Genomic DNA, 17,808 nt, shown 5'->3' with positions numbered 1-17,808 from the left:
GGCTCAATCCCCAGTAGGGGGCATACAGGAGGCAGCCGATCCATGATTCTCTCTCATCATTGATGTTTCTCTCTCTCCCTCTCCCTTCCTTTCTGAAATCAATAAAAATATATACTTTTAAAAAACCTGTTTAATCCGAGTTTAAAATCGTTTGAAATTCTCAAATCAATCTTTCTACTTTATATTGTCGAAAAGACTAATTTTGTTAGAGTTTCATTTAAATAACTTTAAATACTGAGTTTTTTACAGGAAAAATCAAAAGGAAAAAATACCCAATGTCAGAGTTACACAAAAATTTTAAATGTTTTGAAGGCAGTATCTGAATAGGATTGTAAGGACATGATTTTAGGGAGAATGTCAGGAAATTAAATCTTATTGTGACATCAATTTATTTCCTGAACTCATAATTTCTTTTTTTTTAAGATTTTACTTTTTTAATCTTTATTGTTGAAAGTATTACAAATGTCCCCCTTTTTTCTCCATTGACCCCTCTAGTCTGCATCCACCCCCCTCCCAGACCCTCACCACACTGAACTCCTAATTGCATGAATGTTTGACATTTCGAGAAATAATACTTGCCTTTGAAATGTAACACTAAGCCACAAGTAACTCTAACACCAAGAGAATCAAACAGACTAACATTGCCCATGCATTCCTAACATCTTTTCATTTATAAAAATATATAAAACGCCCTAGAGAAGATAGCTAATTTTCTTTCAAATTGTATTAGTTCAATTCAAGATTGCAAAAAATTGGAAGGATGGAAACGACATTTGTAGAAGAAAATTTTCTGTCCCTTTTCGTTGTTATCCTGACAAAAGCATTCACCAGCGAAAATTCTGACAGAATTAAAACACGTGTTAAATCCACAATACATCTTTAATGCTTTTATCACACTAATTGGCATCTTAAAATGCATCTCCATATTCTCCAATCTGGTAGAATTTGAAGAAGTGTATTTACATTCATAGGTTTTATTTATTGGACTTTTTAAAAAAATGATAAAACTGCATAAATATTTTTTGTCCTCATATGTAAGATAACTATTTTCCTGCCTATATGGCTCATCATGATTTACCAAATTTTCCCAAAACAACCTCTGGCGGAAACATTTTCTCTTATGTATAACTACAGAAATGAAAATAAAATACAACAAGTAAACAAACATTCCTGCTAGCAACAGATTGTCTCTGTTAAAGACAAAGCATCCCAAAGTTTTTTACAATTCTCTGAAAGTGTCATGAATCTCTGTTCTCACACATTTATCTTTTGGGTAGAGCTTTTACTAGGTAAGAAAGACAACTAACATTTCAATAAAAGAAACATCCCATAGTAATTGCTTTTCTTTGCTTTCCTAATGTGTTTCACTGATTCTGAAACATGATCAATTTTAAGATGTATCGTTATTTTACATGTCACTGGCGGTAGAACGGTGGGAGGAAGCTGCCAATTAAATTATAACATGGTACGTAACACTTAGAATTTTTAATTTGTAATTATTTAAAGAGCTTTAAATTGAGATATATTTTCAATTATTGTTGTATATAAAACAAATAATATGTTCAAAGAAATAAGTTTAAAATTCCCAATAGTTCATCAACATTCGAAGTCCAGCTCTTATGAATCGCTCAACTTAGTCACTGGTGTCTGTGTTTCTCTACATAATAGTCTTTTGTGCCAAAGAAAGTATTGGTGATGCAGCGTTTGTAAAATGAGTGCCTAGCTGTTTCCAAGTTGGTAACACCCATTCTGCACATTTTTTAAAAACCTTTTAAAATTAAAATCTTCAAACATACTTTAAAATAGAATAATAAGCCAGGTGGCTCAGTTGTTTGGAGTGTTGACCTGTGCACCAGAAGGTTGCACGTTCAACTCCTAGTCAGGGTACATGTCTGGGTTGTGGGTTTGATCCTGGGTTGGGGCAAGGATGTCTGCTTTCATTACTCCTATTCCACTTACAGTGGAAATTTCAGCCAATATAATAAGGCAAGAAAAAATGACACCAAGTACAGTGATGAATTGGCAGAAATAAAACTCTTTATGCACAGAAGACATGACTATCAGAAAATCCTAAAGAATCAACAAAAGAAGCTATTAAACTTAAAACTGAGTTTAGCTAGATCATAAAATACTAGGTCAATAGACACAAAACAATCATATTTATATACTGAAATAAATAATTAGAAGTTAACAAATTTTAAGTATCATTTACAACAGCACCAAACAACAAGAAATCCCTAGATATAAACCTTACAAATTATGTTCAAGATCTATATGCTGAAAACTATAATATTAACGAAAAAAATAAAAGACAAATAAACGCAGAGGCATGTATTCATCATGGACTAGAAAAATCATTACTGTTATGATGTCAATTTTCCCCAAAACAAACTAGAGTCAACTGAATGCCAATCAAAATCTCTGCAGGATATTTTGTAGAAATAGACAAGCTCAGTCTACATATCTAAGTGAAAGAAAAAAAAGAAAAAGAAACCAGAATAGTAAAAACAATGTTGTACTTGAGGGACTTATGCCACCTGATTTCCAGATTTACTATAAAGCTAGAACAGATAAGACAGTGTGGTATAAGAAAAAGGATATATAGATCAATAGAACAAAATAGAGTCCAGAAACAGACCCACAAGTATATGGTCAGTTTATTTTCAACAAAGGTGCAAAAGCAGTTCAGTGATCAGAAAAGGTCTTTTCAATAAATGGTACCGGAATTAGTAAATATCCCTATACCAAAAGAAAAAGAAAAAAGAAAAAGCCTTAAACCCTAGTGCATACCATATATAAATGTAACTCATAATGGATCATAAAACGAAATGCAAAACTTGAAACTATTAAATTTTGAAAATATAGAAGAAACTTTTTATAAGCTTAGTTTAAGCAAAGATTTCTTAGATGTGACACCAAAACATGATCTATAAGGCAAAAACAATTAAATAGGGCTTCATCAACTGGAGAACTCTGCTCTTCAAAAGACGTGAATAAGTTATGTTAAGCTATGGAAAAGACAAGCCAGAGAAGGGAAATAAACAGTTATAAATCACGTACTTTAAAGGACTTGTATTCATAATATGCTATTTTTGATTTTTTTAAAAATCTCAAAATTCAACAACACTAAGAAAAAAAGGCAGTTTTAGAAAATGGTCCAAAGATTTGAACACTTTGCCAAAGAACATATATGAATGGCAAATAAAAACATGAAAAGATGCTCAAAACATCACTAGTCCTCATGGAAATGCAAATTGAAATCACAATGAGTTATCACCCATTAAAATGACTTAAAAGAAAAACTGAAAATACTAAGTGCCAGTGAGCATACAAAAAATAACTGGAACTGGCATATACTTCTGATGGGAATACAAAAATAGTACAACCACTTTGGAAAAGTTGACTTTGGCCATTTTTCTAAACTTAAATATACACTTGCCCATACAGCCCAGCAATATCCCTCTTAGGTATATATTCAAGTAGCATAAGAACTTATGTTCACATGAAACACTGTAACAAATACTTATCATTGTTGTTATCATAACTGCCCAATCCTGGAAACCATCCAAATATCTCTCAATTGAAGAAAGGATGAACAGTAGAAAATCCATACGATGGAATACTATACAAAAAGGAACTAGTGATACAATCAAACATTGTATGCTCAGTGAAAAAAAAAAAGCCATACTCAAAAAGCCACATGCTATGTGAGTCATTCATATGACATTCTTGCAAGTGCAAACTTAAAGTCATATAAACTGCTCACAAAGGTATCCAGGTATTGGAATGGTGGGAAGGGTTGATAACTAAGGGACACTGGAAATCAGTGGGACAGCACTTTTCACCACAACACTATGAGTCAGAGTGAAGGACATGTGACATTCACTTTAGCTACTCAGCATCTGACTTCTTCCTGTCACTGGGAACTAGCTACTTCATGAATTCTGGTTGGAGTCAAAGATGGCCGGTCACCTCTAATAGGAGCTGAAGATACTGATTCTGTCTGTTCCACACCTTCCTACAATGTGGGCAAGGATATACATCCTCAACTTCACTAGATGCTACTGCATACATCTCTGACTCTAGATCTAGTGACACAAAGGGAGTGGAAGGATGGAGATCTTCCCGTGTGCACTAAAAGTAGACGCTGAAAGATAAAGTTTGCTGCTAAAGTAGCATAGGTACACAGCATCTAGTGCTTGGTGATAGCACTAATTTCTCATCAAACCAATTATGCAGCACTGACCCTAGAAGTGCCAAAGAGTTGTGAGAACAATTCTTTTAAGCAACTCCTTTTGTTAGTTTGCAACTAAGAATTCTGACCAATACAGTGCATTCTAAACTCCATTATATGAGAAAACTAAGGCTTAAAAATCTTAAACTTGCCCAAAGTTACACAACTCAGTTCAAGAATATAGTCGCCCTAGGCCTAGCCAGTTTGACTCAGTGGATAGAGCGTCAGCCTGTGGACTGAAGGGTCCAAAGTTTGATTCCAGTCAAGGGCACATGCCTGGGTTTCGGGCTTGATCCCCAGTAGGGGGCGTGCAGGAGGCAGCCGATCAATGATTCTTTCTCATCACTGATGTTTCTGTCTCTCACTCCCTCTCCCTTCTCTTCCTCTCTGAAATCAGTAAGAATATATTTTTTTTAAAAAGAATCTACAGTTAAACATAGCTACTACACTCAGTGGCTAATTGGATTTTATATCTACTTTTAGAAATAGTAAACATATGAATTATTCCATTAATTAAACTCATCAAGAGAGTTTATTTTCATAGCTGCAGTGATTAGGACATTTCAAATACTCATAACATGTGTTCAGTTGACCTGATATTATGTGTACACATACTTTTCAAATTTCATTTGTATTAGCGTCAACCTAAAAAATCCTTATATTTAGTTAAGTGGATTCATGGCAAAGAAGAGAGTCAAACCCAAGTTTTCTGACTCTAACACCATGTTCCTTCCATGAAACCATACTTCTCCACAGGGTTAGTGTTAACTCACCTCAGCCCCCTCCTTTTACTCTTAATACTGACTAGAAAAGCAACTTTCAACACTGAAGTTAAATTACCCTTTGGATTCACCATTTGCACTTTAAATTAATGTTTTCTAATAGCTGCAAGTAACCTTTTCAAAAGTTAAACAAAATTGAAATTGCTTCTGCCATCTATTTGTACAGCTCCATGGGAAAGTCAGAGAAAAATCACATAATAGCTTTTAAAACTAATTTATTTGAGACACCCTACTCCCAAGGTAAAATTTAAGCTAACACTTCATGTACTTGATATGAGATTCTTCAGAAAGCATCCTTTAGGACTGGGGTAGTGAGGGGGGAGGTCCAGAAAGTAGTTAGTCTAGGTTAAGGGTTAAGTTTCCATAAATGACATACAATGCACTTACTACTTAATCCCCTATCTCCCTTCTAAGGTGGACTGAGTAGAAAAGCAACTGCCAAAAAGTTGATGAGACCTGCAGATGCTGGCGCGTGTCTTTATGAAACCTACAATCTCCCCAGGGTATACTAACTCCATTTTTCTAAGCCTTTCTAATTCTTTTGATCTTCCAAGTTTCAACTTAAATCCTTATTAATTACTTCAGAATATAAAGCTGCAAGAAGACTGTCTCTATAGACTATATTCATAAATCTATATATATAAAAGGCTAATATGCAAAGTGTGCCCTCTGGAGTTCGACCAGGAGACCGGAGTTCGATCGCTCACTATGACGTACACTGACCACCAGGGGGCGGTGCAGAATGAAAGAAGGCCCTCACCAGCAGCCAGCAGCTGGGGAAGGAAGTTCCCTGCTGGCAGCCAGAAGGAAGACCCCAGCCGACAGCCGGAAGGCCCCGATCGGCCCTGATTGGCGGCCAGGCCTAGGGACCCTATGCACCAGGCCTCTAGTCTACACTAATAAAAGAGAAACATGGTAATTAGCGTACGACCGCTACCCTTCCCATTGGCTAATCAGCATATCCTTATGCAAATCAGCTGCCAACTAAGATGGCGGTTAACCGCCAACAAAGCTGGCAGCTAATTTGCATATGGGAGGCGAAAGGGGAAGGACTGAAGAATGGTGATGGGCAACCCAGGCGGCAGGTAAGAGCTAGGGAGGTGGGCAAAGGCCGCCTTCCCCCACCCCGCAGCCGGTGATCGCTATTGGAAAACCTGGCAGCAACCCCGGACCCCACTGGGGCCGGGGTTGCCGGCTGGCCTGCACGGATCCCCATGGTGATCGGAGGGCGGGAGGGCCCGGGCGCACACCCGACTGTGTGGTCTGAGTTTGCTGCTGCCTATAAACCGAGAAAAAGTTGTAAAATGAAGTACTAATCTCTAGGGTTTAGGTCAGACCCAGGAGTAGTGCCAGTCGGCCAGAAGCTGGCTCATGGCTGGCCAGTGCAGAGGTGGTGGCAGGAGCCTCTCCCACCTCCATGGCAGCACTAAGAATGTCTAACTAACAGTTAAGGCCCGATCCCTTGGTGGCCTAAGCCTTTAGTTGGACAGCCCCCGAGGGCTCCCTGGCTACCAGAAGGATGTCTGACTGCAAACTTAAGCCTGATCCCCCGGGGAGTAGGCCTAAGTCAACAGGTGGACATCCCCCAAGGGGTCCTGGACTGCAAATAGGCACAGGCCGGGCTGAGGGACGCACCACTGCCGGGGTCCAACCCCAGCAGGTCCAGGGATCCCCAAAGGTGTGGACGGAGTCGGCGAAGAATGAATGACATGGAAACTGGTTTCAATTCATCAGCATAGCGAGGTTCTCCCTCCAGGATCTCCAGCGAAGTTCTGGTTAGGAACTCCAACCAAGTTCTGGTTTAGATCTCCAACCAAGTTCTGGTGCCATGTTCTCTCACTAGGTTCTCCAGCCAGGTTCTCCAGCCAGGTTCTCCAGCCAGGTTCAGTCACCAGGTTCTTTAGCCAGGTTCTATCCAGGTTCTTTTGCCATGTTCTGTCTAGGTTCTCCAGTGAAGTTCTGTAGCCAGGTTCTGTCCAGGATCTTTTGCCATGTTCTCTGACTAGGTTCTGGTTAGGATCTGATGAGGATCTGATGAGGAGCTGATGAGGAGCTGATGTGGATCTGATGAGGATCTGATGAGGATCTGATGAGGATCTGATGAGGAGCTGATGAGGAGCTGATGAGGAGCTGATGTTTATTGTCTTGTTACATCCGTATTTATACCAGCCGATTTTAATCCTGTCAATTTCTATTACAAAGGTTAGGGCGTTTCTTATCTCCATTCCAGGGAGTAAAGATTATGTAGCTCAAGCATGATTGTTTGTAGTTAAAGTGATTAACTACCCGCCTGGCACTTAGTTAAGGAGCTTTATCCCCTCCCTAACTTCAGGGAAAAATCCCTACCTGGGAAAACAACCTTTCTCGGAGAGGTGACCTTGGTTAAAACACATAGTGCTAAAGGGAGCAAACATATTAAGAACAGTATGCCATATACGCCAGGTCCCTTGAAACATATGCTGTGCAGACATTTCTTCTCTGCAGCGACTGTGTCAAGCAGCAAGGATGGACCGGCTCCCGGCAAATTCCCCCTTTTTTATTTTTTAAATGATAGCGCATGTAAATCAGCGGCCACCTCTCTGATTGGGTTGCTTAAGACTCGGAAGAAGACTGACAAGCAATGATAGCGAGCATAGCTATAAACACATGGAGCCTTGTTCCTGTAGAAGGTTGCTGGCCTCTTAAGTCAAGAGATTTCAGCTGTCCTCAAGTTGTTGGTTTGGTTGTCCTTGTTGATCTGGCTAGTGGGCAGCATCATTGGCGACGGGCTTCCCAAACCGTCAGCGAGTTGAAGGGCTGCATCAAAGGGTCCATCAGGGCCGTGCTTGATGGTGATGTCGGTGTACGGGGAGGAGTCAGCTGTGCCCTCTGGGTCGGCCGATATGGATAATACTGGGGAGAAGGAGGAGGAGGAGGAGGAGGAGGCGGAGACGGAGGGTGGTGTGACATAAGGTCAGATTACACGGTCTGGAATCCACACAGGTGAGTCTGCATCCTGCGGAAATATACAAGCATCTCCTCTCCCCCAGGTTAAAAGTACATCAGGTCCCTTCCAGGCTCCTGTAAGTAAGTCTTTCCATTTGACGAAATAAGTGAGTTTCTGCTAAATGAAAGTTTCTTTTGCTGATTTACTCAGAGTCCTCAGACTTGGCTGAGAGAGTAGCTTTCACTTCTTGCTTTTCTACCATCTGTTGGGCCTCAGTTGTTAACTTCTTCAGTTGACCCTATGTTGGCACCTCAGTCCCTTGCATAGCCTTCCTTTTCTTCTTTTTTCCGCTTTTCTTTCATCGGGGCAACTCTAAGTCTTTGGAACGATGAGACAAGGAGCTTCTCTGTGTCCGTTGTGGTGACGCACGTAATGCATTTACTCAATCTAAGGCAGGCATTAAAAAGAAAAACCCCAAATGCTCTCCTGTATCTATCTTAAGAGTAGGATTGGCGCTTTCTGCTATTACCTGAGTCCTGATCTGTCACCCCAGGGAGAGCTTTCCAATCCTGCACTTTTCCGGGGTGGAAAGGCTGCAGTGGGGTTAAGGATAAGGCTCCTTGGGCCTACCTTTTCCCATGCCTCTACATTTACCTTTCTGGCACCTTTCCTTCCTCAGAAAAGCATGGACACACTTCTTGTATAAAACATTCCATCTGACTGGGAATAACCTTAACTCTTTTGCTAGCAAGCATATGTGTTAAAAGATCAATACAGAGTCTTCTTTCTTTGGACTCAGTATGGCACATCTTCTCAATCTAAGGATCAATACAGAGTCTTCTTTCTTTGGACTCAGTATGGCACATCTTCTCAATCTAAGTTCTGTACTATCCACCTTCTTACCCTACTTATCCTCTATAGGGGGGTCTGAAGCACCCTGGTGGAGTCCTATCCGTCCCGAGTGTGGGGGTTCTCAATGGGGGGGGCTTACCTAGGGGAATCCTGTTCGAGGGGTTCCCAAAGGTGTGGACGGAGTCGGCGAAGACTATCCACCCTCTTTCTACGGTGGAGTCCTATCCGTCCTGAGAGTGGGGCTTACCTAGGGGTCCCTGTTCGGGCGCCATATGCTGGGGTCCAACCCCAGCGGGTCCAGGGGTCCCCAAAGGTGTGGACGGAGTCGGCGAAGAAGGAATGGCACGGGGTCAGCATTCAGTTGATCAGCATGGCGAGGTTCTTCCTCCAGGATCTCAAGCCAGGTTCAGTCGCCAGGTTCTGTAGCAAGGTTCTCCAGCCAGGTTCTATCCAGGTTCTCCTGCCATGTTCTGTCTAGGTTCTCCAGTGAAGTTCTGTAGCCAGGTTCTGTCCAGGATCTTTTGCCATGTTCTCTAGCTAGGTTCTGGTTAGGATCTGATGAGGATCTGATGTGGATCTGATGAGGATCTGATGAGGATCTGATGAGGATCTGATGAGGATCTGATGAGGAGCTGATGAGGAGCTGATGTTTATTGTCTTGTTACATCCGTATTTATACCAGCCGATTTTAATCCTGTCAATTTCTATTACAAAGGTTAGGGCGTTTCTTATCTCCATTCCAGGGAGTAAAGATTATGTAGCTCAAGCATGATTGTTTGTAGTTAAAGTGATTAACTACCCGCCTGGCACTTAGTTAAGGAGCTTTATCCCCTCCCTAACTTCAGGGAAAAATCCCTACCTGGGAAAACAACCTTTCTCGGAGAGGTGACCTTGGTTAAAACACATAGTGCTAAAGGGAGCAAACATATTAAGAACAGTATGCCATATACGCCAGGTCCCTTGAAACATATGCTGTGCAGACATTTCTTCTCTGCAGCGACTGTGTCAAGCAGCAAGGATGGACCGGCTCCCGGCAAATTCCCCCTTTTTTATTTTTTAAATGATAGCGCATGCAAATCAGCGGCCACCTCTCAGATTGGGCTGTTTAAGACTTGGAAGAAGACTGGCAAGCAATGACAATAAGCATAGCTATAAACATAGTGGATGAAGCGCACAAGGAGCCCCGTTCCTTAGGAGGTTGCCGGCCTCTTTCTCTGGCTAGGTTCTTTAGCCAGGGTTCTCCAGATTCGGGGTTGGACCCCAGCACACCACCCCCCTCCCACTGAGTGCACAAATTTTGTGCACCGGGCCTCTAGTTTACATATAATAGAAGATAATTTTTCTAAAATTTTGTTAATAAGCTCAGAAGAAAAAGCACGAAGAGACCTAAAATGTATGTACCATAAGTGAGTGGCAAGAATCAGCTAAAGCAAAGAATTCCTAAGTTAAAACCTTCTCCTACTGTTTGTTGTCTATGACGGCCCCACTGAAGCTGAAAAATTAAACTAAGCACTGCCACAGCTGCCTATTTACAAAGAGAAAAGTTATCTCATTTGTATTGTAAAAGCTATAATCAGAATATTTTAAATTGCTGTTATTCAACCTTTTTAAAAATAGTAATCCACAATCAAATATTTAAATTGCAAAAGTACTACATAAAAGTTTTAGCAGAAGAAATGAAAATTTAAATAGCAGTAATTATTGCTTAGTGCCCAAATTATTTTTCCAAGTCCTCACAAATCATAATACAAAACTATCAACTTTGCAAAGCAGGCTCCTTGCAGAATTAATAAGTGTTCTGAAAGAAAAACCATATAAAAGTGTCTGGGAAAAAGTCAATATGGCAAAATATTAAAGCAGCATATACTTCAATGATTTTGTGTTTCCCAGCAGAGATCTTGGAAAGATATCCCTTCCAATTGGGCAAATGAAACTGGCACACTCCACTTGAAGGGGAAAAATGGGAGGAAGAAGAATGGAATAGAGTAGGGAGGAGCATAAAGATTGTGAAACCTTGAAGAAATTCAAGCTCATCCTTTTAGAATTCAGGTCACCCTGACTTACACAGTTTAAAAGTAGAATTACTTTCAAAGAATACATATTTCCTCTGAGCTATGAGACATATTTCCTTTTAATGTATCATATTGCAGCAACAGCTGAAATGAAGGTCTAGACATCAAAAACATTTCTTACTCCCACCTAATGCTTTTTTACCTCAGGCATCAAAACTAATGAAACCTATTATCCAGAACATTGAGTTCAGTTACCACATTGGCTATTGCAAATATTGGAGGGGGAGGAGCACTTTCAGGGATGGCACTCCTTATTCAGCCATTAAAATTACTGAAAATCAAATTTTGCTCCAAACTCCAGCAATACAAATAGATTAAAGCAAGACCCATGAAACAATATTATTTTCCAGTTAAATTTCAGTGACATACTGCTAAAGACAGAGCAGCCCTGACACCAATTTGCCCCGCTGACTTTGTTTTCACCTTTATCTGCAATATATAAATAGACCAGCTTTTTTAAAACAGTTTTTAATTGTTAAATGTACTACCTAAGAATTACTCTATGAAGACATTATAAGAAAACATTATCAATTTGTTTTATGGGTTGCATAAAATGAAATAAAGATAAATATATAGAGAATTTTTAAGTATCTGTTTTCTTAAAATTAACTTACAAAAAATTATAGCAAAGTAGCATAATGCTATATTAATTCTGAAAAATACCATTATACCCATAAAAAATCCAATTACATACAACACTATTGATTGATCACAGTTACACCACCATCGATTGGCTTGTAAAATCTATATTTGAAGTCATTAATAACTAAATGGGCTTATTACTTATATCAAATTCAACCCACTTAGAGCTCCGACTTTCTTGAATAGCTTGTGGGTATAGAATATTTGTCATCACTTAACAAATCTATGTTGAAAATGGATTTTAACTTTCCCAATGTCAAGTCATCAAATGAGAAGATGTCTATCAAAATGCTTCATTTATTTTAACCAATTTGCAACTTTAAAATGATTATGAACACTAATAATATTCATCATATAGAAACAGTTGTGATTCAAATCTTAACAGTATAATATCTTACTCAGGAACCTGACAGCATGAGTTCTCTGCCAGTTACAAGATAACCAGAATTTTAATGATGGTTTCCAGGCAGCATTGTAGCAGTTGAGACATGACCCAAGTTAGCATTTCAATGGATCATAGGACTCCATGTAAAGCCACTAAACTTTAAATTGAAGGAGACCATAAAACTAAATTTCTAGATAAATGAAACAAGACCTTCAAAAGACAAGTGCCACAGAAAAATGTCAGGCTACAATGTTACTTTCATAGCTACAATGTTACTTTCATAGCTACACAGTGAAAAGGAAAACTTGCATAATGGCTGTTACTGACTTCTAAGGACAAAATTTGCCCCATTTGCTAGTGCTTTTAAAGATTTTTAGATAATTATTACTTTTTTACACTTTAAAGCTATTAATATACTCTTTTTTTTTTTTTTTTTAAATATATTTTATTGATTTTTTACAGAGAGGAAGGGAGAGAGATAGAGAGTTAGAAACATCGATGAGAGAGAAACATCGATCAGCTGCCTCCTGCACACTCCCCACTGGGGATGTGCCCGCAACCCAGGTACATGCCCTTGACCGGAATCGAACCTGGGACCTTTCAGTCCGCAGGCTGACGCTCTATCCACTGAGCCAAACCGGTTTCGGCTATTAATATACTCTTAATTTTGTTATATAGTAAGCATAAACAAATAAAGACCTAGATGAACATCCATCAAAATTAATAGTTTCTTAGGTTGTCGGAACAATTACTTTTCTTTACCCATGTATTTCCCAGATTTTCTTCAATGAACATGCATTTCCTTTATAAGCATGCATCACATTTGAAAGATTTTTAAAATAAGGCTACTATTATTTATTAAACAACTATATGCTTTAAAACCGTGACATGCTCAAAAATTACAAGAAAGAAAGATCATTATGACAAGAATCACAAGATAAAATTAAATTAACAAAAAGAAAACCAAGTATGTAGTTCAGTTACAACAGTTATACTTAAGTCCATCAATACTACAAAATAAACATTTTCTAAATTTCCTCTGAGACAATGACTTTCATCAGGATAACTCACTATTGATTTCAACACTGACACAATTGAGCAGTAAAAATAAAAAATATTACCTTTCCACTCTTCAGACACAACCTGATTTGAAATATACACACGTGTGCACGTGTGTGTGTGGCACATACACACACGTCCCCAGATTGCTACTAAAATTCTGACAGGACAAGCCCCCAAATTGCCTTTTACACTAAGCTCAAACAGTTGTCTGTCACTGCTATTATAGTGAGTAATCCTTGCAGCTGTAACTGTTTGAAATGCAGCTGTCTTGTTGGTATTCTCTCCCCGGCCCCACTCATCCAGCATTTCTGTTCTTGCTACAATAACCTAAAAGACCATTTTACAGGAGGCTTAGCCCTGGCTGAGGGCACTCTACAGCGTGACCGAGAGAACATGGAAACACGATTCATTAGACACGCCTGGAGTGATAACAATGGTGCTGCTTCTTGCTGCCTTTCATTTCGTACATCAGTCTGAGACTAATGCATTCTCGTTACACAACAAGCGCATTTATAGACAGGAAAAAACTGTAATCACCTTTGATTAAGAGACAACATATTTTTCCTATAGGAGCTGCCAGTCATACTGACACAGTAATTATTTTTTAACTGCAGGTTAGAATAGCAAATGCTGCAAAAATAGTATCTGCGAGCGAGAGAAAGATGACTACTATGAAGATTTTGTACACAAAGGTTTCTCTAGACGGGGCTCAGTGCCATGTCCTTGAGACCTAATGGGTACATCAGCCTGCATTTAAGCTAGACTATCTACGGCAAATAGACTAGATCCTTATTAAGCAATCTCATTCTATATATCCAATTCTTTGGAGGTAAAAATTACAGAATGTTTTTATCTTAATTTTAACCATAATTTTTAATGACCTACCACTTCTTTCTCCATGGGACTACAAATTCAATCCCCTTCTCTTTTTCTATTATCTTACTTGAACTACAAAATAATTTGTCCTCTCCACTTTTCCGTTGTCTACCTTTCCAACAAAATTTCTTTCCCTTTACATAAAATGCTAGTTCAAAAGACCCACTTTCTATCTTAAATACAACAGTAAAAAAATGTAATTTTGATTAAAAACAGGATGTACAATTATTTTATATCAGTCTATCATTTAACCCAACTTCCATCAATCACTGGCACCTAGCAAAGGTTTCATTTGTAAATATAAAAGCTCTAACTTCAACTGAGGGGGAGGGGGCAGGAAGGGAGAAGCACAAGCCACATTATATTGACAACATGTAGAGTTAATTTTCTTGTGGGATTCTGAAAAGTAAAACACTTCTCCACACACCCATGCAACTGCAGTCTTTTGTGGCTTCATCCATATGTGTTACTAGAGGCCTGATGCATGACATTCGGGCACTTGTAGGGGTGGAGTACCCCCCCTCAGCCCAGCCTGCGCCCTCTCGAAGTCTGGGACCCCTTGGAGAATGTCTGCAGGTGGACATCCTCCCAGGGGTCCTTAGCGCTGCCGCGAAGGCAGGAAAGGTGAGACCGGCTTCTGGCTGAGTGGCGCTCCCCCTGTGGGAACGCACTGACCACCGGGGGGCAGCTCCTGCATTGAGCGTCTGCCCCTGGTGGTCAGTGCGCATCATAGCGACCAGTCGTTCTGCCGTTTGATTTATTTGCATATTAGGGTTTTATTATATAGAATGGTGGTTGTTTATGGTGAGTTTGGTAGTCAACAGGAAAAAAACTGTGTGTGTACACATACACACACACACACACACACACACACACACTAGAGGCCCGGTGCATGGATCCGTGCACCAGTGGGGTCCCTCGGCCTAGACTGCAGGTATGGGGCCAAAACCGGCTCTCTGACATCCTCCAAGGGGTCCTGAATTGTGAGAGAGTGAAGGCCAGGTTGAGGGACCCCACTGGTGCACTATTGGGGCCAGGGAGAGACTGTGGGAGGGCTCCAGGGCGTGTCCGGCCCATCTCGCCCAGACCCCAGCAGCAAGCTAACCTACTGGTCAGAGCGTCTTCCCCCTGGTAATCAGTGCACGTCATAGCAACTGGTCAAACAGTCAGACACTTAGAATATTAGACTTTTATTATATAGGATATGCCAGGAATTGAAAGATTATAGTTAAACCAAAATAACTGAAAGTATTTTTGAAAGGTTAGCAGACTCTGTATAGTTAAACATTTTTTAAAATGGTTAGTCTCTTAGCAAAACAATTTGCACATGTGAAATTCTGTTAAATTAGTAAAGGACTAAATATAAACAAATAATAGAAAAAGGTTAGGTCTGGCTCATAAACTCTGAGACCTCAAATAGCTTTTTTTAAAAATGGTTATGTAGAGGGAACAAGAGTTGATAAACAGAAAAATGCTTGGGCAAGTTTTAGCTGTTGGGTGTTAGAGTTTTCTGACCTGTGCTACCACACCAGGTTAGAAATTAGGAAACCTACAACCTAGCTTTCATATGTCTACAGGTACACCAGTGAGCTCTCATGTGCATTCAATCAAACACAGTGTGCTTTGAGGAGAAAACAGACATGCACCACACTACATCAGAATTACACAAGTTTAAAATTTGATCATTTAAATTGAAGTAACAAGTCTTATTACAGAGGATAACATCTATACTTTCTACTCTAAAAGTGCCCAGGTCTCCCTCTCTTATTTTGGTCTTTTGTACTGTATAAAAAGCATGACTCCCCAAAACTAATCAAAAATTACTTCTATAAGCTTTCCCTGCTGTCTGTATGAAAAATCAGTAACAAACATGTCATTACAAAAATTGTTATTAAAAATTTAACTGAAATTAATTCTTAGTAATAAATAACTACTTGGTTGACACATGAGTTTCTATTATATTAATCTGGTACTTAGAAGAATCACAAATTTATTATTCTTTACTTTTTAAAGCCAGAATGTCTAATTCTCCCTTCAAGTCTTCAAAAATAATTTGCTTATTTGTTTTGTTTTTTTAAACAACTTATTGAAAAGCAGTAAATGATTCTCAATACTTTAAATTGAAACATTTCCAGGAAAAAAGTTATCTTTATCCAAAACGTTTAACAAGCTAAGTAGTTCCAAATCAAAGCCAGAAACTTATAAATGACCTAAATATTCCAACAATGCCAACACTTTTAGTTCATATAGGTGTGTTTCAAAACTACTAGATTCCTCTGCATTAACACAATTCAATTTTGAAAACTCTAAATGCTTTCGGAAATGAAGATCGAAGATCAGTTATTTACACAGACACAACCTGATTTGAAATATACACACATGTGCACGCACGCACGCACACACACACACACACACACAGTTTCAGCAGCATTGGCCTTAGTTCTGTTTCTCTAACAAAGTGAGCTCAAGGCTTTTGCCCTTGTTTCTCTGCATCTGGCTGGATTATTCTCAAGTCTCAATCCAAATGTCATGTCCTCCCAGAGGCTTTCCCTAACTAAAGTAGCCCTTTCCCAGTCACTTACTCTCTTATCAATTGCTTTGGAGCATAGGACCATATGAAAGTATTTGTTTACTACCTGTCTTTTCACCCACACTGAAAAATGCCACCTCCAGATGCAGGAGGAGAATGGCAATACTTGTGTGCTTACTATACTGCAGAGAGCCTTCCACAAGGGAAAACATTCAAAGTGGAGCAAAAGGCAACCTACCATGTAAAGACAATTTAATGTTAAACTTTTAAGACAAAAGATTTATACAGCACATAGTAGCATGGTATAGTATAAGTCTAAGAATTCTGACAGTATGCAAAATACACACTTCTATAAAAGACATAGTTTTTTCCCTACTGATAATATAAGGAAAGCTGTACACATTCTCAGAGTTGTGATTTGATATTGTTTCCATGGAAACCAAATAGGGTCATAATTAAAGCACAAAAACATTTCTGTAGAAACAAGTACGGATGAAAGATGTCATGAAAATAAGATCTTATTTGAACCTATGATAATTAGCAAGATTAGAATGACTAATGAGGAAAATTCTTGAGGGAAAGATCAAGAAAAATGTATTAAATTAAAATGCCTTACAATAAACTACCACAATTTAAAGCAGTTACTGTCATAAAGTGAGCCTATGAGTTTTGTGTTAAAATCAGACAATTCTAAATTATAGAACTTCCACCCCAATAAACAACATTTAAAAACAAATTAACTCTTTGTCTTACCTAGTATAACTGTTTGAGTTATAAATTCTATAGCATGTTGTTGTTATTACTGATGAGGCCTTTTCATTGCTTTAAATCCATAATGTCCTCTAATTTTTAATGACTATTAGTCATGTTCATCAAATTTGGAATAACAAAATAAAGTTACATAATTATGGGGTAACATTAAGTGGTTAAACTCCCATTTTACATTATATAATGTGAATAAACAAATAATAAGATATAGTAAATGTGTTATTTGTTCCATCCTATTAGGTACAGTTAGCCAAAGTCTCTATGTAATTATCTGAAGCCACATCTACAAAGGCCCAGGAACCTATTATTTGTCTTTAGGGGTTGGGGAAGGCAGAGCAAAACATGCAAAAAAAAACATTTTGTAGAAAAATACTGTAGAATCTCTGGCCTATTCATGGACACCCAATTTTTGTGACTCTCAAAAAATTTTTAGAAGAAATTTTTTTTAAAATCAAGTATAACTTAGGTATATGATCAGTGATAAATTCTTAATTTGAGAGGCAATTTAAAAGATATATTTTATCTAATTGGGGATAACCGAAATATTATATATACTTTGTACTAAATTACTAAAAATCCTATTTTCATCAGCAATGCTTAAAAATTAAGGTAAATAGAGAAGAAAAAGAAACAATGGCTCTTTTGAATTGATTAAGCAACTATTCACTATTCATATTCA

At 38.7% G+C, this 17,808-nt stretch overlaps 1 protein-coding gene across 2 annotated transcripts in view; it reads right to left on the bottom strand.

Moving 5' to 3' along the window:
• Positions 1–17,808, bottom strand: part of MED13L (mediator complex subunit 13L) — a 268,233-nt gene that overhangs the window by 123,705 nt on the left and 126,720 nt on the right. The gene's annotated exons all lie outside the window — the stretch shown is intronic.

This window comes from Myotis yumanensis, unplaced genomic scaffold (assembly GCF_028538775.1).
Source record: "Myotis yumanensis isolate MYYU_CA2020_CCGP unplaced genomic scaffold, mMyoYum1.0.hap1 SCAF_19, whole genome shotgun sequence".
Lineage (NCBI taxonomy): Eukaryota > Metazoa > Chordata > Mammalia > Chiroptera > Vespertilionidae > Myotis > Myotis yumanensis.
The sequence above is the reverse complement of the archived record's forward strand: the minus strand, read 5'-3'. Positions and strand labels throughout refer to the sequence as shown.